The sequence below is a fragment of the Heloderma suspectum genome, chromosome 7 (genome assembly GCF_057233095.1).
Source record: "Heloderma suspectum isolate Gila_16-S chromosome 7, 16-S_ref, whole genome shotgun sequence".
NCBI lineage: Eukaryota > Metazoa > Chordata > Lepidosauria > Squamata > Helodermatidae > Heloderma > Heloderma suspectum.
In genome coordinates, this window is record NC_139464.1 from 71195128 (window position 1) to 71218015 (window position 22888).

Below are 22888 nucleotides of genomic sequence, written 5' to 3' on the forward strand. Positions count from 1 at the left end.
TTTATTTATTTACAATATTTATATACCACTCCACATCAGAAGATTTCCGAGCGGTGAACAACAAAGATAAAATAATAAAACACCAGGTTAAAACAGCTAAAACATGTTTTTAAAAGATGAATTCCAATAAGGTCAGATTTAATAATTTAAATAATAATTTAATATACTTAGGGAGCAATCCTACGGCTGCTAGTCAGCAGCTAGACAACCATAGGATATGTTGATTTCTAGGAACTGACCTTGGAGTCCATGCTCCAAGGTTGGTTCCCAGAGAACCGACCTTCCCCCCCTGCCACGCTGCCTCACAGGCAGCTCGGAACAGCTCCGTACTCGGAAGAGGAGCATGGAGCGGCGAAAACGGGGCATTCTGGGGGGCGTTCCAGGGCGGGGAAGGCGGAAATGCTGGGACACCATATCCTATGTGTCGTCCGGCAGCTGTTTCCCCCACTCTGCCTTCCCATAGCTAAACAGCTGAAATTGGCTGTCTAGCCACAAATGCAGGGTGGCTGAAGCGCGGAGGGGATGATCCCCTCCGCGCTTCTCCTACCCTGCATTGGATAGGCGGTCACCTCTGAATTCTGAGGCTGCCGCCTATCCCCACAGGATTGCACTCTTAAACACACATCAGGGTTCAGTCAGGGTTTCTAGATATGTGTACACAGGTGTTTAAAGATGCACATGTATATTATTTCATCCACATGGTAAATGTTTCTGCAGGAAATTGCAGTGTAAGCCTGGTGTTTCTTACAGCCAGTACAAGGTATGGTGCTTCCCTGGGTTGAGCCACCAAATCTGAAGCACCTGTAGGCTGCACAGGAATCTGATCTCTGCCTTCCCAGTCTCCTGCTCCCTATAGTCAGTCCAATCAATTTCCTCTGACAAAGTAGGTATATGAGTAAAAAACAGATGTCCATGTGAGACAGAGAGCAAAAAAATGTAGGTACCCGGTTGCGGCAAAAGGAAAGGCATTTCACAGGGGCAGACTAAATAAGGCCTGGCCCAGGACATTTTGCTGCCTGAGGTGAAGGACAAGAGTCTTCTCCTTCATTCCACATACAGAAGTCAACCAGCAGGGCAGGTGAATCTGAATTCAACACTGAAGAAGACACAGCAGCTTCCACTGCACCCGAGGGCAGCTTGCTAGCATAGGGGGTACAGAGCATGACATGTGGCACACACAGGTCTGTCCTGCAACACCTCACTGCTGCCCCATGCCTCCACCCCAGCATTCGCTGCCTGAGACAGCCACCTCACTTTGCCTTATGACAGGGCTGGCCCTGTAGATTTTGCCGACTAATACAAAGGGCACCAGTTGTAACAAAACCCCCAAATGCTAAACCGCACATAACTGGAACACATGAGTGTAAATTTTATAATATTATAATATAAGGGGACAAAAACAGTGCGTATACAAAAAGGACCACAAGAGTAACTTCACAATACAAGGAACAAAATTATAAAAAATGTAGATGAAACTGGCTAAATGCTCCAAGGTCAAACAGTCATTAATTGGAACTGGAAAAACTGTGCTGTAGAGGTTGTGGCCTTCAGTGGCCTGTGCACTGTATATCAGTGGCCTGTGCACTGTAAATAATATAATTATCCCTGTTAAAGGTTGCACATCAATACATAACAGTGTTGCAATCTGATGGACCTAATAGTCGTAGTAAACTCACCGGCACAGCTGAGATAAAGATGTGGGAGTGAGATAATCTCTATGACCAACAGAAACATTGTTTATCCAATGGAAGACTTCACATCCAATTATCAACCAGTTCTTCCAAAGAATGCTAACTAAAAAACAAAAATAACTTAACACTATATGAAATTAAATACAAATATTTAGCAGTTAGAGAAAGGTGAGCAACTATTCAAACCTCACTTCCCCGACACAACCAAGATAAAGAGGCTTCTATGGCATTGAGTTTAGGCCGGTGTGGTAGCCCAGCCCTTACAATATATACAGTCGTCTTAAACGCATATATACTAGAGAGATACAATATTCTCTTAAGGACATATCTACTCAATTATTCAACAACAACAAAGATTGCCAGCACATAAAATCACAACTTTTGATTTTGATACAGTGGTGCAAAAATTATTGCTGGAATTGTACATATTGTCCTAAATAACTCAGAGTGTCAAACGGCTCAAGTAAACAATGTACAAACCCATATTCTTAGTTCAAAGAGTGTGCATATTTTTTGCATTGGAGTGTATCAATTTTACATTGGGTTTCAACCAAAAATAGAGTCACCAGCATATTGTTAACCTGATAATACAACCTAGGTACATTTAACCAGGGCTGTATTGTGCAACACAAAAGCATTGTTAATTTAGGTAGCAATCCTATCTGGGTCGACAGTCGCCTCTGAGCCCGGGGGCGACTGCCTATTGAGTGCAGGGTGGGAGGAGTGGTGAGGAGCAGATCTCCTCCTCACTCCCTCTGCCCGGCTTTCTAGCCATAGGACCTCGGAGTAAGGGAAGCAGCAGCGGGACAACACCTAGGACATGTCGTACCAGCATTTCTGACTTCCCCGCCCCAGAACACTGCCAGGGCGCCCCGTTTTTGCCGCTCTGCGCTTCGCTTCCGAGCACGGGGCCATTCCGAGTTCAGTTCCTGGAAACCGACCTATCCATGGCCGTCTAGCCACTGACTAGCGGCCATAGGATTGCACCCATAATAATATAACACTTGAAAAATATATAGATACTGCTCATTGAACCAAGAAAGACGTTAATTCCAAATTCAGGTTCAAATCATGAGGCTGAACAGTATTCAGTTTAAAGATCCATTCTGCTTCATTTCGCAGAAGTAAATTATCATAATTACACCGATTATATTTGTGGGCATAAATCCTGTCAATGGCCAAAAACCTCATTTTGTTATAATTATGACCTTGGTCATAAAAATATTGAACCAAAGGTGCATCTAAAATATTATTTTTGTTTAGCCCTTTTTGTATACACACAGTTTTTGTCCCCTTATATTATAATATTATGTAATTTACACTCGTGTGTTCCAATTGTCCTGTAGATTTTGCTACACCATGTTAGTGGTGGCCTGGTACATTTTGCTGCTTCATGCCATACATTTGGGGAGCTGGAAAACATTATGTGTGTAAGTGATATTGTTACAGTAGCTATCAAGGCAAGGGTTAAAAAATAACCCAAAAGTTATATATTCAGTTTGACAAATGCCATTGGGCTTAATCACTCCGATCGAGGGGAAGTGGATGCACCTGTCAGCCTTTCATCACCGCAGTGCCCAATAGTGGCACTTCAACAATGTGAAACTTATTAGGAATTCATTTTCACCATCTTTTTTTAAATCCACTGTTAGATCTATCATTCCATATCAGGTTCTTCTCCATAATTTGAAACAGGATCTCTTTTGAAGTGGGGAAGGAGGAGCCCCTGCTACCCTTGGAGCGTAATGTAACTGAAAACATGTGACTGCTTCATGTACTAGTTAATAAACTGATAACCTTTCCTTAAAGATCGTGAAATCACTCTCGGTGTTCAGAGAACTACACTACAGTGTTTTGGATTTCAGCTTGGTCAAACATGTATCTCAATATCTGATTAGAAAATCGTTCCATTATAATAACTGTTATGCCTGGCTTTTCTTGTCACAAAGCTATTTTATATCATCATATCGTCTATTTCCTATCAGGAGGGAAGAGGGCCGATGCTATGTTGTCCAAACAGCCACAACCACACACAAGAGGAGGTATCAGAAGACTTGGGGAATCCCTGAGGTATGCAGAAGCAGAAAAAATCTGGAGAGAAAAAAGCCAAAAGGGGTTGAAAAAGCACACACGCGTACACACACACACACCACGAGTTGTTTCCAACTTGTGCAGGGAATGGGGGGATGAATGCTTTTCATTTCCTTAAGTGTTGGAGATGAGGTTGCCTGTTGAAGCAGGGTCCTGGTGCCTCTGTTTCCAGGACTCAGAAAGGGAGAGGAGAGGGTTTAGCTGTACCCCCAAGATCCTCATCCTTCTCATGGCTTAGCTGCACTGCCCAAGAGGTCCTTTCCGTCTTCGTCCTCTCCCCTCCCGGTGGTTCCATGATGGCAGGACTTTTGGGCAGAAATCCATCAGAATGAGCAGGAGGCCTCCAAATGCAGCAGAGGCTGGCTTACCAAGTTTTGAACTAAGTCAAGTCATACACATTGCCATCTAACTGGTGGCGGGGGGCATCAGGGCAGGCCCTACCATTAGGGAGAGTGAAGCAGTCGCCTAAGGTGGCAGATGCTGGGAGGTGGCAGCAAAATATTTGAGGAGAGAGCAGTAGGCCATATGGTCCTGTGCCCCCCTTCAGGATGCTGTCCCATTGGCAGTGTTAAAGAAAGATTCAACTGCCAGTCTGGTCGGCTTTCGTACATGCAGTGGGAAGGGGCACCATCTTGTCTGCCTCAGGCAGAAAAGGGTCTTGGACTGCCCCTAGGGGGCATTAAATCCTGAGTCTGAAATTACCTAAGTACACCACTACTCTCTCCTCCCTCAAAAAGACAGCATGAGATAACAAGATCCACACAGCTGGAGGGAAAGCAGATAAAGCCCCCTTACTAGGGAGGCCAGTTCTGCACCGCTAAGAAAGAGGGCATGCACCACAGAAAAAAGAGGACAAAAGAGCATGCCCTGCGTACAAAATACACATGCTAATTATTTTCAGATATGTACATTTGGAGCTAATTACTAGAATTTGAACTTCACAGAAGACAAACAAATTAATTTCCTGTCCAAATCACACACACCCAAATTCTTCAATTAATTTGCAACCTACTCCAAGTCAGTTCCTTTATTCAATTAATTTATCCTCAATCCAGATCCTGCTCTAATTTCCCTTCAATAAATTATCCTATTCAGTTCAATCATTCACATCATGCTCCTCCCTAAATCAACTGAAATTTATGAGTAATGCATCATGGCAAGTCCCTACATGTCTACTCAGAATTAAGCAAGACTGAATCACTCAGTAGCACTTTTAAAAAGCATCCCACATACTAAGCCACTGCATTTTTACTCAGATACTGAAGCTGAAGCTCAAATATTTTGGCCACCTAATGCAAACAGAAAAGTCCCTGGAAAAGACCCTGATGCTGGGAAAGATTGAAGGCAAAAGGAGAAGGGGACGGCAGAGGATGAGATGGCTAGATAGCATCACCGATGCAATAAATATGGACTTGAGCATACTCCGGGAGAGAGCGCAGGACAGGAAGGCCTGGCGTGCTATGGTCCATGGGGTCACGAAGAGTCGGACACAACTGAATGACTGAACAACAACAACAAAAAGCAGGAAAAGCTTTTGCATGTCTGCTTATAAGCAGGACTGAATCATTCAGCAGCACTTTCTAATAGCATCCCAAATACTAACACCTGGTTCACAAAACATGGCACAGCTCTTTGTGGGTTATTTAACCCACGACGAGCCACAGTACCCGCAGGCATATCCCAAACCCACTTGGGATATCCCACCCGCAGGCATATCCCAAACTTTGAATATCCCAAACCCACTCGGGGGTTGTCATGTCATGTGAACCCAGAGAGCGTCAGTTATGAGAGGGTTAAACAACCCTCTTGTCATTTTTGTGTGAACCCAGCCTCTCTCTCTCTCATTCTCTCACACACACACGCACACAATTTTTTTGTAGGGCCTCACTTGTATATATTACTTTAGAATTGAATTTTGGATTATCTATGTTTAGTATATTTTTTTAATTCAGCTATGAAACTGAAATGTCCAAAGCGGCATACAAACAACAATTAAACCACAGTAAAACAAACACCATAAAATAGTAGCTCTAAAAGCAAGGCCCAAGCAAGGAACAAAGCCTGGCACCTAAAACTAATCAGAGCAATTTATAATCAGGGTGCCACCACTGAAAAGGCCTAACCCTGGTTGCTGCCTGTCTGATCTCTGACCTTAAGAAGAGTCTTAATGCACTGACAGGTTCATGTGGATTACATACAGTCATGGTTATAGTTCAAATGCTAAGAGTACGCAAACATCACAGGAGAATATAAAATGAAATAATCTTGTAACCAACTGGCATTTCAAATATACCAACTGGTAAAAATTAGGACTCCAAGATGGAGGGAGCAATCCTACTGGGACAGGTAGCCGCCTCTGAACTTGGAGGCAGCCACCTATCCAATGCAGGGCAAGAGAAGTGCAGAGATCGTCCCCCCTGCGCTTCAGCCGCCCTGCATTTGCGGCTAGACAGCCAATTTCGGCTGTCTAGCCGTGGGAAGGCGGGGCGGGGGAAGCAGCTGCCAGACAACACACTGGATGTGTTGTACTGGCATTTCCACCTTCCCTGCCCTGGAACGTCCCCAGGAACGCCCCATTTTCACCACTCTGTGCTCCTCTTCCGAGCACTGGGCCATTCTGAGCTGCCTGAGAGGCAGCATGGGACGGGGAGGAGGTCGGTTCTCAGGGAGTGCAGACTCTGACATCGGATCCCGGAAACTGACATATCCTATGACCGTCTAGCCAATGACTAGCAGCCGTAGGATTGGTCCTTTAATTGTTTAATTAAGTAGATTAGTTTAAAAAAATAGTTGATTAATAAGGGGAAGCACAATTTAATGAGTGGAGGGAAATTGAAGCTGAAGAGTACACTTATTTTTTCAAAGCCATTTTGGTGTATGCATTTGACAGGGAAATTAAAAAAAAACTGTATTAAAGATGGCATTTAGTTGTAATGAGTTGTTTTATTATTCATTCCCCTCTCCCTGCCTGGAGGCCATGCCTGCCTGGATCAGGCTACCCTAACCGAACCCTGTCTTGTCTTTGCTGTTCATTCTTCCCACTTCCTTATTTGCAGTAGCCTTTTAGGGCAATTCCCATCTCCCTATGAATTGAGAGGAATCATCATTAACTGGGGGAATGTCCCTTTGATGTCACTGTGAAATATTGAATCACATCAGGAATTTGCACTAAACTGCACAAATAGTTGGATTCTAGTCAGACACATAATCCACTGAGTACCAGAGGCATGTGTTGTTGTTGTTGTTGTTCAGTCGTTCAGCCGTGTCCGACTCTTCGTGACCCCATGGACCATAGCACGCCAGGCCTTCCTGTCCTGCGCTCTTTCCCGGAGCGTGCTCAAGTTCATATTCATTGCATCCGTGATGCTATCTAGCCATCTCATCCTCTGCCGTCCCCTTCTCCTTTTGCCTTCAGTCTTTCCCAGCATCAGGGTCTTTTCCAGGGAGTTTTCTCTTCGCATTAGGTGGCCAAAATATTGGAGCTTCAGCTTCAGTATCTGTCCTTCCAATGAGCACTCAGGGTTGATTTCCTTTAGGATGGACTGATTTGACCTCCTTGCAGTCCAGGGGACTCGTAAGAGTCTTCTCCAGCACCACAGTTCGAAAGCATCAATTCTTCGGCGCTCAGCCTTCCTTATAGTCCAGCTCTCACAGCCATACATTACTACTGGGAAAACCATAGCTTTGATTAGACGGACCTTTGTCAGCAAGGTGATGTCTCTGCTTCTTACTATGCTGTCTAGGTTTGCCATAGCTTTCCTCCCAAGGAGCAAGCGTCTTTTAATTTCATGGCTACAGTCACCATCTGCGGTGATCTTGGAGCCCAAGAAAGTAAAATCTGTCACTGCTTCCATTTCTTCCCCTTCTATATGCCAGGAAGTGATAGGGCCAGATGACATGATCTTAGTTTTTTTAATGTTGAGTTTCAAACCAGCTTTTGCACTCCCCTCTTTCACCCTCAACAAGAGGCTCTTGAGATCCTCTTCGCTTTCTGCCATTAGGGTGGTATCGTCTGCATATCGGAGGTTGTTGATAATTCTCCCAGCAATCTTAATTCCGACCTGTGATTCATCCAACCTGGCATTTCTCATGATGTACTCTGCATATAAGTTAAATAAGCAGGGTGACAATATGCAGCCTTGTCGTACTCCTTTCCCAATTTTGAACCAATCGGTTGTTCCATCTCTGGTTCTTACTGTTGCTTCTTGACCCTCGTACAGGTTTCTCAGGAGACAGGTAAGGTGGTCTGGTACTCCCATCACTTTCAGAATTTGCCACAGTTTGTTGTGATCCACACAATCAAAGGCTTTAGCGTAGTCAATGAAGCAGAAATAGACGTTTTTCTGGAATTCTCTTGCTTTCTCCATGATGCAGCGAATGTTGGCGATTTGATCTCTAGTTCCTCTGCCTCTTCTAAACCCAGCTTGTACTTCCGGTAGTTCTCGGTTCGCATACTGCTGAAGCCTAGCTTGTAGGATTTTGAGCATCACCTTGCTGGCATGTGAAATGAGCGCAATGGTGCGGTAGTTTGAACACTCTTTGGCGTTGCCCTTCTTTCGAACTGGAATGTAAACTGACCTTTTCCAGTCTTGTGGCCACTGTTGAGTGTTCCAGATTTGTTGGCATATTGAATGCAGCACTTTAACAGCATCATCTTTTAGGATTTTAAATAGCTCGGCTGGAAGACTGTCATCTCCACTAGCTTTGTTGTTACTAATGCTTCCTAAGGCCCACTTGACTTCACTCTCGAGGATGTCCGGCTCAAGTTCAGTGACCGCACTATCATGGCTATCAGGGACATTCAGATCTTTCCTGTATAGTTCTTCTGTGTATTCTTGCCACCTCTTCTTAATCTCATCTGCTTCTGTTAGGTCCCTGCCTTCTTTGTACATAAAAGAAAAGGAGATGGTTCAGCGTTGAAGTCATGGCAAGTGGTTGGCATCAGATGATTTATTTCACAACAGCTTAGGATGGAAAGATAGGGCCAAGTGGAAGCATCCCCTTTAAGACATGAAAAATACAGCACCATCTCCTACTCTTGCGCTACAGTTCATTAACTCGCTCGCTTGTTTATCTGAGTCCAATACGCTCACCAAAGGTGCTTTTCTTGTGTATCTCAGTAATTTCTTCTTTATATAGTAATGCCCAATGGAATTTAAACAGCGGCCAAATAATCAAGATCAATGCTGGGAACAATTTTGCATTCCCATTTGAATTGATTCTAATGTGGCAGGGAATAAGAACACTAAAGCCCCCCCCCCCTTTTCCTTCTAAATTCACATGCTGGCAATTTTCATCATCTTTAAATTACTCACAAGAGCATACCATTTTAATGACTGCTGTTTTCCAAGGGGATATTTTGTTCCAGACCTCAGAATTAGAGCTGGCTGGCAAATCTCTGTTTGTATTTCGCAGCCAATTCTCTGTTCAGTTCATTAAATCTTTACTTCAGCACGTTCATAGCCCTTGAGTATGTTGAAGGGGCTGTTCTCTCACGGTTGCCTTGTGAAATAGACGGATTGTTTGTTCTACCGCAATGAGAACTGACTCAAAACATATTCTGCAATCTAGACTTAGAGCTGGCTAACTTTAGAAGCTTGTGGGGCCATGAGCCATGTCATCCATTAAATTATGGGCCAGTTCATTTGGGCATTCCATAGCATATTCCTAGGAGGACATCTGTGGAGTGCCCTTCCTACCCTGCATTACCACAACAACCACACTGATGCTGACTCCTAGTCAGGCTTCAGGCCCTCCCAACTCAAATTTCAAAATTTAAGCACTAGTTCAGAATAATTTGTATTTGGGGATGGGTTTGTTTGGATTAGGTAGGATCACAGGAAGTTGCCTTACATCAGAGGTGCAGAACTTCAGGCCTGGGAATGAAGTCTGGCCCTGGTGTGGCCCCAGTCTGGCCTTCTAGGGTTCCCCAGACCATTAACCTAACTTTGTCTTCACACAGACAGTGTAAACAGTGGCTCTCCAGGGTTGGGGGGGGGGTCTTCCACAGCCCTATCTGGAGATGCCAGGGATTTAATCTGGGACCTTTTGCAAGTAAAGCCTATGCTCTACCACTGAATTATAGCATATTTCCATGGGTGAAGTTGTGATGTTTCTGTCCGTGACTCACATATTCCTTGCTCCATATATTTGCCTTCTGGGGAATGGAGAATTCTATGCTAGGGGTTAGTAGGAAAAGGCTCAAAATAAAACTGCCAGAATAATAATGTCTTTATACAAATCTGTGGTCCATACATACTTGGAATGCTGTGTATACTTCTGGTTGCTGCATATGAAAAATTATATTGCAGAGCTGAAAAAGATACAGAAAATGGAAACCAAAATTATCAGGAGCCTTCCCTATGAAGAATGGCTATGGTGATTGGGAGGTTTTAGTTTTTATTAAAATAGGCAACAAAAGGGGGAAATGATAAGAGGTTTATTAGATTATGTATAGTCAGGGTAGACAACCTGGTGGCCTCCAGATGCTTTGGACTACAACTTCCATAAAGCCTGCCAGGATGGTCATTGCTCAGGGATTCTGGGACTTGTAGTCCAAAATAACCAGAGGGCACCAGGTTGCCTACCTCTGATGTATAGTATAGAGAAAGTGGATAGAGAAAAAGTTTTCTCCCTCTCATAAGATATGAGAACCCAAAGGGGTAATCCAATTAAGCCAAATGTTGGGAGATTCAGAACAATATGTAAGTCATTTGTAGAATTTGAAGCCATGAGAAATGGTGACAGCCACTTGCTTAGACTGCTTTAAATTAGGCAAGTTCATGCAAGAAAAATGTACCAATAGCTAATAGTCATGGTGACTATATGCAGCTCCCAGGGCCAGAGACAGTTTGCCTTTGAATACTGATTGCTGAGGAGCACCTACGGGAGACAGCTATTGCCTTCATGTCCTGCCTGTGGGCTTTCCAGGGGTGTCTGGGTAGCTATGGTGGGAAACAGGATGATGGACTAGATCAGGCAACTTGTGGCCCTGCAGATGTTTTGCCTTACAATTTCCATCAGCACAGTTAATAGTGCAAGCTGATGGGAGTTGTAGGCCAAAACATCTGCAGGGCCACAAATTACCCACCCTTTGACTAGATAGAGCTTTGGTCTGATCCAGCAGGGCTCTTATGTTTTTACTAGGGCTTCCCTGTTGGGCTTTGCTACACCTGGAGAACTTTCAGAGGCTTCTCTGCTCTCCTTTCTGCTTCTCCTCAAGCACTCCACCTCACCGCACATATCACTGCCTTTCTTAATGATAGACTTGGCCACAACCTAATGCTTTGGGCTAAAACAGACATTACTTTAAATCTGTGTTGAGCAGCTACGTCTCCCCCCCTGCCCCATTTTTACTCAAGAGTAGGTGCAGGGGGCCCAATTCAGATTGGGACAGGAGGGCTGAAGATCCAAATTTGCAGCTCCTGGGCCTATTCTAGAGTAAAAATTAACAAAAGATGTAGCTGCTAGACACAGATTTCAAGTAATGTCTATTTTGGCCATTACATTCTAGGGATTAACTGGATACCCTCCAGTCTGTGTGAACAGCCTGCCATTCCCCACCAGTATTCCCTACAGAAAAACAAGCAAGCCATGAGCTCAATGCAGGTGGTATCATCCTCACAAGAAAAGGATTTACACAACACAACACAATATAGCAGGCTTCTGAATAAAGTTAACATCTAATAAATTGAAGATGGAACCAGCTCTCCATAAACCTGACATAAATCATATCTGGGTGTTATCCCATGCAAGTGTAAGCAGAAGTATCCTGTTGCTCGCAAAGTGGAAAAATGGGATAGCATCTTCCTAAATTTAGGAAAACCAAGCAGCATACTGGAGTAGGTTACTGGTAATAGTAATATGCTCAGAGGGGGATTCCAGATGAGGCTTTTATCACACCACTGCCTTGCCTCATTCGTGGAATTTTAGCAGTGTTTGTGTGTCCAGATGTTGTCATCTTCCATGTGTAACCTCTTGTTTCCCCACAGTTTCTTCCATCGTTTTTCTTACCTCAGAAAATCCATTAAGGAGGGAAAGATGGAATTGCTGCACAACCCCTTTTGATTGACAGTGGTAAGAGCCCGCTGTTTGGAAGCACCCAGAGTCTTTCCAATGGTGAGAGTACTGTTACAGGATCATGCAGGGCCGGCCCAAGAGTTTTTGCTGCCTGAGGCAAAGAACAAGATGGCAGCAGCCCCTCCCTTTCTATGTACAAAAGCCAATTGGACAGGAATTTGAAGCTTCCTTTAACACAAGTGATGGGGCAGCATCCTCCACCACACCTGAAGGCAGCAGGCTAGTTTAGGAAGCATAGGGCAGGTCTGCGTGGCACACATCTCTCTCCTCCAACACCTTATTGCCCCATCAGCATCTGCTTCATTCTGCCTAATGGCAGGGCTGACCCTGAGAGCATGAATAAGGGCTCCTTTATGCATTGTGACTGCTACAGTCTCCCTTTAATGGCCCCTGAAATTAAATATTTGAAGGGGGAACAGATTCAAAGGCACATTCTAATTTACATAGCTTGTTTTTGGTTTTGTAGTTTTGTATGGGATGTGGCTAAACAAATACCTGTGTTGTGATTCTGCATGAATGCATCAGTCAAAGGGAAAACAAAACAAAGTAGTGGTTTATGAAACTGAATAATAGTATTTATTTCAGGATTACATGGAAAGAAAATACAGAGTCCTAGCAAGAGAAGGCAAAGCAGAGAGAGCCCAAACCTAATTATATGGCCTTATATGGAGGGAGAAACAGCGATATTGGCACAGAGCAAGAAAATGAAGGATTGGGGCATGAATACATATGTCCTGCGTCTCTAGATATAGCAGCTGGCCACTTTTTAATTTCTTTTCCACACTCTCACTAGCCCACTGACATAAAAGAGAACGTATTATCAGTCTGAATCACAGATGGCAATAACATAGGCAGCAGGGAAAGATACAAGCACACATACATATGGTAAAAATATAAGCGAATAATAGGTCGGACATTTTTGTGCTGGGTGGAGTAGGCGAGAAGTCACTTCTCATCTTGGTGTGGTTTCTGCAAGAGTGTCAGCTCGACATTTAGTTTATTGTAGAACAGATCACATCAGTGACAGAGCCATTCTAGCTTAGCGGGGGAGGGGTGATTTGGATTGGGATCTTAGATAAACACCATGTTTCATCAAGGCACTCAGGAACATTAAAAGAGATACTGAGTCATCTGAGCGGGTGGCGGGGCAGGGGGATCTGAGAACATACATGTGGAAAAAATTCAATTTCCTTGAATTCACTATCTGGTGCTTTCTCAAATGTCTTCACTTACGAAGATCACTTGGAGACAAGTATGATCTTTGCTTTGCTACCTTCTCAGGAGAAATCTGTTGCCTTTGCAGTATGAAAACAAGAGTGCAATTTTCCAGACCTCATCCATTGCTGTGAGCTTGCAAACAAGGTGGGTGGATCAGAGACTACAATCAGTCGCTTCACAGCATTAACCTGTGTGGTCTGGTAGTCCTGTTAGCTTATAGTGGCAGTTCCAGGCCACTAAGGTTTTAACCTTGGTCAGGGGTGGGAGACCTGTGGTCCTCCAGTTGTTGTTGAACTACAACTCCCATAATCTCCAGCCATCTGTCATGCTAGTTGGGGTGGATGGAAGTCTGAGTCCAACAACATCTGGAGGACCACAGGTTTCCCACCCCTGGTGTAAGGCTACCTGGGAACTTCAACGTAAGCAAGCTTCATTGAAAACACAACAAAATCTACCTCTGAGTAGACATAGGAACATAGGAAGCTGCCTTTTACAGATTCAGACTGTTGGTCCATTTAGGCCCGTATTGTTAACACAGACTGGCAGCACCTCTCCAAGGTTTCAGGAGCGTTTACAGCCTTACCAGGGATTGAACCTGGGACCTTGTGTAATCAAAGCATGGGCTCTACCACTAAGCCTCAACCTTCCCTTCATGTATAGGGTTGCTCTGTAAAGCCCTTATAAAACCCTGGGAAAATCTGGTCTCCAATGAGCCTTCTGACTAATGCTAAAATCCTCCCACTGAAGATCTCACCTGTCTGTTAGAGCGGGTAGGTAAGTAGAGCATGTATCCAAGCCTTTTCAGTATCAGTAGTCACTTCACAGCTATGGGACCCCTATCTAGTGAAAGCCATCTCGGCCCAAGCCCAAGATATTTTTAGGAAGAGCTGCAAGGCACTTTGATTTTCACAGTCATTTGGTGGCTTGTTATAGTTTAGAGCAACTGTTGCAAAACAAACAAACACCTTCTTTAGCATTGATTCCAATTAAAGGATTTTGTGTGGTGGAATACTTTTTATTGCGAGCCTCCTGGAGTAGATTGCAGGTGGACAGGTTAACAGTGCAATCCTATACATGTCTACTCAGACGTAAGCTCCATTGTGTTCAACAGGGCTTACTCCCAGGTAATAGGGTATGAGATTACAACCTAAATCATCCTGGTCTTGTGGTTTAGCAAACGCAGCTGCAATCCTACGGATTTGAAATTAAGCCTTAGTGATCTCTTAGGCAGTTTCTGCTGAGTAAATATGTGTAAGATTCAGCTACAAGGGTTTATAGGAAGCTGCCATACACAGACAGTGCGATCCTATGTATGTTTATTCTGTGGGTGAGCGGTTCCCAAGTCCGGGTGATAGGCTCATTGCTCATTGTTCTGGATGGAGTTGCACTCGCTCTGAAAGATCAGGTCCATAGTTTGGGGGTACTCTTAGATCCATCACTGTCGCTGTAAGCCCAAGTGGCCCGGAGTGCCTTTTACCAGTTTTATCTGGTTCTCAAACTACAGCCTCTCCTGGACAGGGATAGCTTGGCCACAGTGGTACAGGCACTAGTAACCTCAAGACTGGATTACTGCACGTGCTTTATGTGGAGCTGCCCTTGAGCCTGGTCCGGAAGCTGGAGCTAGTGCAGACTGCAGGAGCTCGGCTGTTGTCGGGAGCTGCCCCTTTTCAGCATGTAACTCCTTTGCTGAGGGAACTGCACTGACTGCCTATTCACTACCGGGCCTGGTTTAAGGTATTAGTACTTGGGTACAAAGCCCTAAACAACTTGGGACCAGGATACCTGAGAGAGTGCCTTCTTCTTTACCAACCTGCCCAGTCACTGAGGTCATCGGAGGGCTTGCTCCTGGTGGTTCCACATTGCTTGCTCCCGGTGGTTCCGGTTGGAGTCCACCAAGAGCCTTCAGCGTGGTGGCCCCCTTCCTGTGGAATTTCCTGCCTTTGGAGCTCAGGCAGGCACCAATGTTGTGTTGTTTTCCGCACCTCCTGAAGACATTGCTATTTCTAGAGGCCTTCCCTGAGTGACCAGCTGAGGTTTATTAGGTTCAGAATCTGTTCTTTTAAAATGTTCTAATAGTTTTTATTATGGGGTTTTATTCTTTTATCTTGTTGTTCACTGCTCTGAAATCTTTGATGTGGAGTGGTATATAAATATTATAAATGAATAAATAAAATTCTGAAGTAAATCTCACTGAGTTCAATGGGGCTTACTCTCTAGTTAACGTATTTAGAATTTCAACCTTAGCCCATCAAGACTACTACTGTCTACTGCACACAGGTGGGTAACTTGTGGCCCTCCAGATGTTTTGGCTTACAAGTCCCATCTTCCTGCACCTTTGGCTATGCAGTTCTCCATTGTCTCATGATGGTGTCTATATTCCTAGCCTCCTACATACAATCCTTTAATTGGGGTAGAATCCTATACATTAAGCCAGCTTGCCCCAACCTGGTGCCCCCCAGATGTGTTGGACTACAGCTTCCATCAGTGACAGCACCTTAGACAGCTCCTCTAGAGTTCTGACTGGCTCTGGCCTGAAACCCAGAACAGATTCACCACCCCACTGATAGCGGAGCCACCAGCCCCAACTGGCTTCCATCACCCCTGCCAGCAGGTCCACTGGCTATGTTGGCTGGCAATGATGGAAGCTGTAGCCCAGCACAACTGGAAGGTGCCAGGTTGGAGAAGGCTGCATTACAAGAACACTCAGCACTGTTACATGTTCAACCCAAGGCTTTCAACAGGCAAAAAGTTCTTTTAACATTTCCCTGCCCATTTAGACTATTGGTCTAAACACAAACTGCTTTGCAGTTAGGAAAGGCTGGTGATTATGTGTGGATATAATGGCAGTTCCAGAAACATTTCCTATGCAAACAAACAAAAAAACTGTGGTTTAGGGTCAATTTAATAAGATGCTCTGCGTCTTATTAAGTTGACGAGCAGCTGAGTGACGGCAATGCCTTATTCCCTCTGGGTCCAGTCTTGCTGAATCAATATTTGGTAGGGATGTACGAAAGTCATTTACCTTTCCGCGGATTATATTGATTGGGGGGGGGAGGCGATCCGTTCCTCCCCCCGGAATCCTCCATGGCCGGCTGTGCTCCACGGCAGCTCTGCAGAGCAGCCAGCCAGGCCCAGGCCAGAGCCATCCGCAGCCGGATAAGAAAAAAAACAAAAAAAAAACCGCTATGGCCGCCGCCATTTGCGTTCCTTATTTTTGGCCGTCTTAGTCTACGTAAACATTTACGTAGACTATGACAGCGAAAATAAAGGGGAACGCAAATAGCGTATCGGGTGCTATTTGCGTCCCTTTTTGATTCGCCGTTTTAGCCTATGTAAATACTTATGTAGGCTAAAACGGCGAATCAAAAAGGGACGCAAATAGCGCCCACTACGCTATTTGTGTTCCCGTTTATTTTCACCGTCATAGTCTACATAAATATTTACGTATACTAAGACGGCCAAAAATATGGAACGCAAATGGCGGCGGCTGTAGCCGCCACCATTTCCGTACGTGTGTGTTGTTGTTTTTACGCAGCCACGTCTTGTAAAAAAAACCCAAAACGACAAGACTGCAAATGGCAGTGGCAGCAGCCGGTCGGAAGACCAGCTGCCACAGCCGCCAGAGCCGCCGCCGCCCAGAATATCCGCCCCAGGTAAGTCTCGTCCCGGGGGGGATCCGCAGGGGGCGGGGGGTAGCAGGCCGTTCCACCACGGAGTTCGGGGGGCCGAATGCACTGTCATTCGGCCTCACCGAGATCTGCAGCGGAATTCTCTGACATCCCTAATACTTGGTAACTTTCAGCATAGCCAGCAGCACATATATACATCTGAGACACAGTCATCTCACGAAGAGCATCTTATTAAACTGACCCTAAACCACAGGGTTTTTTTGTTTGTTTGCATAGGGAATGTTTTTGGAACTGCCATTATATCCGCACATAATCACCAGCCTTTCCCAACTGCAAAAGTAGTTTGTGTTTAGACCAATAGTGGCATCTAGTGATCAAGTTGAAAATGAAGTTATTTTTCTCTGCTAATAACTGCTTTTTCCGTGTCCTTTTCCTCTTAAACGATAGAATTTTGCTTCATTCCTGTATCTTTGGAACCTTTCGAAACAAAAAAGTTCTATAAAGGTGCATATTTTATATATATATACATATATATACACACACACACACACACACATATATATAAATGATTGCTTGATTTTGGAGCGGGTCTGTAGAAAAATACACTTCTCATACAGGATGTAAAATAAAGTTCTGAATTCGCAAGTTGCTTCTTGTGTTAGGGGATGAATTTAGAAAGCATAGCTGTTGGAGATTAATGATTGACAATTTGACTTGATGGTCTTGTAGGCCCCTTCCAACCCTACTATTCTATGATTCTATGAAATAAACAGCTGAAATGGGTCAAATATCTTTTACAGGGATCAGTTGAAAACTGGAGCTCATTCAAAATATAGCAACCAAATTACTCATTGGGACAAGGAGAACAGAACATATTACATCAGTTCTAAACAGGCTCCTAGCCTCTTTCATGCACAAAGCAAAGCACTAGGTAGGATTAACTTCTACAGCACAATCTTATACATGCCCACTCAGAAGAAAGTACAGTGGAACACAATGAAGATTTCTCCCAGATAAGTGGGATTGCAGTGTCAACAGCCTAAAATAGGTTAGGCCCAGGTACCTCAAGGGCCAATTTCCTCCATACAAGTTTAAGATTTGCTTCAAGGTTTTTTTTCCTGGTTCTTGCTGCCACTGATCAGGTGGATGGTGACCGGGGATAGAACCTTCTCTGTGTTGGCAACCCAGGTTTGCCAACACAGATTGGCCTTCCCAGAGAGGCCAACCTGACCCATGGCTCATAGGGGCAAGGAGGTGCAACTCCTCCTCCTAGTCCAGTCATGACATCATGTCTGTCTCTGCTTTCTAGTCGCCTCCCGCCCCAGCCCAGCCAGGGAGGTCAGTAAAGTAAACCTGGGGGCGTGGTGTCTCAGTTTGTTAGCCTGTGGGAGCGCCTGCCTCGTAAAGCAAACTGCCAGTAGTATGATGGATTCCCTTACTATGACTATTCAAATCACTGATTTCCCATCCTGTTCCCCCAGGCATGGGCCCCTTGCCAAGTTCACTTTAAAGTGAACCAATGAATTGTTTTCCGGCCCACAGATGAGGTGACATGGGAGGGGGGGGAGAGCACATAGCCCATCCCACTAGTTTCTTCTGCTTCCATCATCCTAGCTTTGCTTGCTTACCTGTCCCTCCCTTACTGGTTGAGCTGGTGGGTAAGTGAAGCAAGGCTCATCAACAGCAACTTCGTTCTCCTTATGTGTGCCCCCCCCGCTATGTGTATGTGTGTGTGTGTATGTATGTGTGTATATATACTCCCATATATATATATATATATATATATGGGATTGTGTAATATATATATAATCGCATATATATATATATATGGGATTGTGTAATGCTCCAATGCTGATCAATAATCTGTTTCTATATGGTGGTTCCACATGGACCTATAGCCCGATTGGAATCCACCAGGAGAAGAGCCTTCAGTTTGGTGACCCTCTTTCTTTGAAACTCGCTGCCCCTGGTCAGGCACACACCAATACTGTGTTGTTTCCGGCGCCTCCTGAAAGCAGCGTTGTTCCAGGAGGTACAGCAAAGACAGGAGTGTATGATCTAACTCAGCTGTTGTTAATATTTTTTCTGAGATTATAAATATTTAAACAATTGCCTTGAAAATTTGTGCAGGTAAGGTTAATCGTTATTATAACCATATTGCAGGAGGCAGGCCTGTGACTGAGGAAGCGTGGGTTACTCAAGTCCTGCAAGTAGCCTGGTATTGTTAATCCCATTTTGCAGAGGCGTGTGTGTTAGTGTATGACAACTCTGCAGTGCAGGGCAGCATTGTTAATGTTTTAGGGAAATGCAGATGGGGCTGGGAAGCTGACTGTAGCAGCAGTGCAATTTATTAAGGCTTTAGCTCTTGCAGGAGGCCCAAGTAGAACCTCTCCCCATCTTTCTCTTAATGCTGGCCTTGAAGCTGAGACAGCATGCCATGGGGCTCCACATAAGTTAGTGTTTTCTCATGTATTGTAGAAATAAAGAACCCTCTTGTGAAGGTAGAGGAATCTATTGTGCATTGCCTGTATAGCACAGCCTAGGAGTGGGCTACAAGGTCGCCCTACGCCTCAAACCCAAATATTAAACTTGGCGTTCAACCATGTAATGGCTTTTGGCCCATAGAGGCATTACAAGGCTGAAGCAGTCATGGAAAGAACTGAGGGTTTGGCTTTCAGATAGAAACTTTTTATTTTCCCAGACCTTTTTAGAAGTTGATTTTAACTCTGGTTTAATTTATTTTTTTTTATTTATTTTTGGTCTTTGCATACTGATTGTATTGTTATGGTCATAATGATGTTAAACGGGTATAAGCTGCTTCGGGCACTTTCAATTGGAAAAAACAGCCTATACATTCAAAAACAAATGTGTGTTGAGACAAACTTCAGAGCACTTGGAGACAAGGTGTGGGCAAAATCTGTCTTCCATCCATTTACAACATTGGGTCCAGCCTCAGGGATAGAGTACATCTCAATATGTACAGCACATACAGAGGTGCTACTACACCCACCCTGTGGTAGTTCTGAATATAAGGCGATTGTTTTAAATTACAATTAGTATGTTTGCTATGCACCAATCTTGCCTTAAGGCTCTGCCCCATTAACATGCATCTGACCTGCTTTCTCTGCACTGAAAACACTCAGGAGTTGATGTAAAGGCATCACCACGAAATGATTACGCATACAAATGTACACATTTGAAAGATGAGAAAATTTCCTGCTTCAAAATATAGAACCGCAACAGAGTCTGTACTCCGAATGCCTAAAACTAAACATCATGTCCATCACCTATGACAGCGTTCTTCATGCTCTATCTTGCCTGGCTGGTGTATTTTTGTGTGCCATTTATGCTATTCCAGTATCACGCAAGTCGTGTGACAAGATTTTTTAAAAATAAAAATAAAGCTAGATGAGGCAAGCTAAGCTGTTCATGCCCCTTCATGGATCACTGCCTTGTTGTGGCGAAGGGGCTTGCATAATTCAGTGAAGCCGTAAGAATGCCGTGCAGGGCCACCCAAGATGGACAGGTCATGGCAGAGAGTTCTGACAAAATGTGGTCCACTGGAGAAGGAAATGGAACCCACTCCAGTATTCTTGCCAAGAAAACCCCATGGAACGTATCACTAGGCTAAAAGATATGACACCGGAAATTGAGACCCTCAGGTCAGAAGGTGTCCAATATACTACCGGGGAAGAGCAGAGGGTATTTCCAAGTAGCGCCAGAAAGAGTGAAGTGGCTGGGCCAAAGCCGAAAGGACACTCAGCTGTGGATGTGTCTGGTGGTGAAAAGAAAATCCGATGCTGTAAAGAACAATATTGTTTAGGAACCTGGAATGTAAGATCAATGAATCAAGGTAAGCTGGACGTGGTCAAACATGAGATGGCAAGATTGAACATGGACATCTTGGGAATCAGCAAACTAAAATGGACAAGCACGGGCGAATTTAATTCAGGTGACCATTATATCTACTACTGTGGGCAAGAATCCCTTAGAAAAAATGGAGTAGCACTCATAGTCAATAAAAGGGTGAGAAACGCAGTACTGGGGTACAATCTCAAAAACAATAGAATGATCTCAGTACAAATCCAAGGCAAACCATTCACCTTCACAGTAATTCAAGTCTGTGCCCCAGCCACTGAGGCCAAAGAAGCTGAGGTTGATCGGTTCTATGAAGACCTCCAACACCTTCTAGAACTAACACCAAAAAAAGATGTCTTTCTCATCATAGGGGATTGGAATGTTAAAGTAGGAAGTCAAGAAATCACTGGGATAACAGGTAAGCATGGCCTTGGTGTACAAAATGAAGCAGGACAAAGGCTAATAGAGTTTTGCCAAGAGAACACGCTGATCATAGCAAACACTCTTTTCCAACAGCACAAGAGGCGACTCTACACATGGACATCACCAGATGGTCAATATCGAAATCAGATTGATTATGTCCTTTGCAGCCAAAGATGGAGAAGCTCTATACAGTCAGTAAAAACAAGACCTGGAGCTGACTGTGGCTCAGATCATGAGCTGCTTCTTGTAAAATTTCGGCTTAAATTGAAGAATGTAGGGAAAACCACTAAACCATACAGGTATGACCTAAATCATATCCCTTATGAATACACAGTGGAGGTGATGAATAGATTTAAGGGATTAGACCTGATGGACAGAGTGCCTGAGGAACTATGGACGGAGGTCCGTAACATTGTTCAGGAGGCAGCAACGAAATCCATCCCAAAGAAAAAGAAATGCAAGAAAGCCAAGTGGCTGTCTGATGAGGCTTTACAAGTAGCTGAGGAAAGAAGGGAAGCGAAAAGCAAGGGAGAAAGGGGAAGATATATCCAACTGAATGCAGAGTTCCAGAGAATAGCAAGGAGAGATAAGAAGGCCTTCTTAAATGAACAATGCAAAGAAATCGAGGGAAACAACAGAATGGGAAAGACTAGAGATCTTTTCAAGAAAATCGGAGATCTCAAGGGAACGTTTTGTGCAAAGATGGGCATGATAAAGGACAAAGAAGGCAGGGACCTAACAGAAACAGATGAGATTAAGAAGAGGTGGAAAGAATACACAGAAGAACTATACAGGAAAGATCTGAATGTCCCTGATAGCCATGATAGTGCAGTCACTGAACTTGAGCCGGACATCCTAGAGAGTGAAGTCAAGTGGGCCTTAGGAAGCATTACTAACAACAAAGCTAGCGGAGATGACAGTCTTCCAGCTGAGCTATTTAAAATCCTAAAAGATGATGCTGTTAAAGTGCTGCATTCAATATGCCAACTAATTTGGAACACTCAACAGTGGCCACAAGACTGGAAAAGGTCAGTTTACATTCCAATTCCAAAGAAGGGCAACGCCAAAGAGCGTTCAAACTACCGCACAATTGCGATCATTTCACATGCCAGCAAGGTTATGCCTACAAGCTAGGCTTCAGCAGTATGTGAACCGAGAACTACCGGAAGTACAAGCTGGGTTTCAAAGAGGGAGAGGAACTAGAGATCAAATCTCCAACATTCCCTGGATCATGGAGAAAGCACGAGAATTCCAGAAAAACGTCTATTTCTGCTTCATTGACTACGCTAAAGCCTTTGATTGTGTGGATCACAACAAACTGTGGCAAATTCTTCAAGAAATGGGAGTACCAGATCACCTTACCTGTCTCCTGAGAAACCTGTATGAGGGTCAAGAAGCAACAGTAAGAACTGGACATGGAACAACCGATTGGTTCAAAATTGGGAAAGGAGTACGACAAGGCTGTATATTGTCGCCCTGCTTATTTAACTTATATGCAGAGTACATCATGAGAAATGCCAGGTTGGATGAATCACAGGTCGGAATTAAGATTGCTGGGAGAATTATCAACAACCTCAGATACGCAGACGATACCACCCTAATGGCAGAAAGTGAAGAGGATCTAAAGAGCCTCTTGTTGAGGGTGAAAGAGGAGAGTGCAAAAGCTGGTTTGAAACTCAACATTAAAAAAATGAAGATCATGGCATCTGGCCCCATCACTTCCAGGCATATAGAAGGGGAAGAAATGGAAGCCGTGACAGATTTTATTTTCTTGGGCTCCAAGATCACAGCAGACGGTGACTGTAGCCATGAAATTAAAAGACGCTTGCTCCTTGGGAGGAAAGCTATGGCAAACCTAGCCAGCATAGTAAGAAGCAGAGACATCACCTTGCCGATAAA